Raw genomic sequence first — 2,009 nt, forward strand, 5'->3', positions numbered from 1 at the left:
GTAAAGGCCAGACTCACTGGTGTCCAAGCAGAGATGAAAGGTAATCCAGAGAGATCCCACACACACTGAACGTGGTGCCAAAAGAGAGGGGGACTGGAAGGTCGCAGCCTTTATAGCATCAGATTCAGGTATGCAAGGGGAGGATTCGATTGGTTTATAGATTTGGAGGGTGGATTCCAGAGCCAGCCCTGCTAGACTGGGCAGCAGGGGGCGCTGTAGATCATTCTTTTTTTTTTTTAGATTTTTTTATTTCTTTGTTTATTAGAGACAGATATGTATATATATGTGTGTGCACTTATATATATATATATATATATATACACACATATATATATACATACATATATATATACACATACATACATACATACATACATACACACACACACACACACAGAGAGAGAGAGAGAGAGAGAGAGAGAGAGAGAGAGAGAGAGAGAGAGAGGGAGGGAGGGAGGGAGGGAGGGAGGGAGGGAGGGAGGGAGAATGTGCATGCCAGGGCCCCTAGCCACTGCGAACGAACTCCAGTTGCATGACCTGGAGAATTGAACCTGGGTCCTTAGGCTTCATAGGCATGTTCCTTAACCGCTAAGCCATCTCTCCAGCCTGTAGATCATTCTTGATCAGATACGAGTTCTATTTCTGCCAAGAGTTCCGTTCTTGTGCCAGGGCGAGGTGGCATGTGGGGTGGAGTCTTCTGGTTCTCTTTGGGCCTCAATCGCTAACTGCTTTAAAAAGCTAGCTTTCTCCTATCCTCCTTCACTATTAACTAAAAAAAAAAATCCAGGCCAGCAGGCTTTGCAAATAAGCACCTTTAACCACTGAGCCATTTCTGGAACCCATCAAAAGTCTTTAATATTCACTCATGTATTTATCATTTCCAGTGCCTTCCTTTTTTCTGTAAATACAAATTAGTTTGATATAATTTGACTTCTGCCTGGAGAGTTTCCTTTAATGTGTACTGCAGTCCAGGTTTTCTATAGTGGAATTCTTTTAGGTTTTGTACGTCTCAAAGAGTCCTTATTCCATCAGTTTTAAATCATCTTTTTTCTTCTTCTTCTGTTTACTGAGTACATTTTATACCTGAGCATGATAGCACATTCTTATAATATCAACACTCACAGGCTAATATCAGCACTCACAAGACTGAGCCAGGAGGATCAACTGTGAGTTCAAGACCAGCCTGGGCTAGTACATAATGAGTCCAGAGTCAGCTTGGGCTACAGTGAGATCCGATCTCATAACATGCACTGCCGCCAATTAAGATTACCAGGTTCCTTTCCTCGTGGGGCCTGGGGTGCAGGGTCTGCGGACAGCAGCCTCCTTGGTAGTGCAGTACCTGTTGCTTGGTCAGGTGGCCCTAAGGACCTTGGAGACAGTTTTCTGATGGGTCTCCATATTTCTGATCTCAGGCTAGTCCCAATCTAGGCTCCAGACAGGTATGTGAGGTGCCTTTGGGAAGCCCAGGGCAGAGTGGCCAGGATTCATATTGGCCAGGTGTGGTGGTTTGATTCAGGTGTCCCCTATAAACATTGGTGTTCTGAATGCTAGGCTCCCAGCTAATGGAGATTTGGGAATTAACGCCTCCTGGAGGCAGTGTATTGTTGGGGGCAGGCTTACAGGTTTAAGAGCCAGTTTCTCCTTGCCAGTGTTTGGCACACTCTCCTGTTCCTGTTGTCCACCTGATGTTGGTGAGGAGGTGATGTCCACCGTCTGCTCATGCCATCATTTTCCCTGCCATCATGGAGCTTCCCCTCAAGCCTATAAGCCAAAATAAACCTTTTTCCCACAAGCTGCTCTTGGTTTGGGTCATTTCTGCCAGCAATGCGAACCTGACTGTGACACCAGGTTATCATGTCCATCACACCAAGCTACAGAGTAAAGAGCAGGGGTTGAGGCCCTGGGCAGAGCGAGTTTCCTGGCCACCAGAAGATCTGCATCTCAAAGAAAGGGGGCTTCACCAAGTTCAATGCAGATGAATCTGAAGATGGGGTACCCAAGAAGCGGCT

General features: G+C 46.0%; 1 non-coding gene across 1 annotated transcript; it reads left to right on the top strand.

Annotated features, from left to right (window-relative positions):
• Positions 1–1,250: 1,250 nt before the first annotated feature.
• On the top strand, positions 1,251–1,381 carry LOC123456493. The gene has a single exon (XR_006634568.1). It is a non-coding gene; the product is annotated as a small nucleolar RNA SNORA70 (small nucleolar RNA).
• The last annotated feature ends 628 nt before the right edge of the window (positions 1,382–2,009 follow it).

This window comes from Jaculus jaculus, chromosome 23 (genome assembly GCF_020740685.1).
Source record: "Jaculus jaculus isolate mJacJac1 chromosome 23, mJacJac1.mat.Y.cur, whole genome shotgun sequence".
Lineage (NCBI taxonomy): Eukaryota > Metazoa > Chordata > Mammalia > Rodentia > Dipodidae > Jaculus > Jaculus jaculus.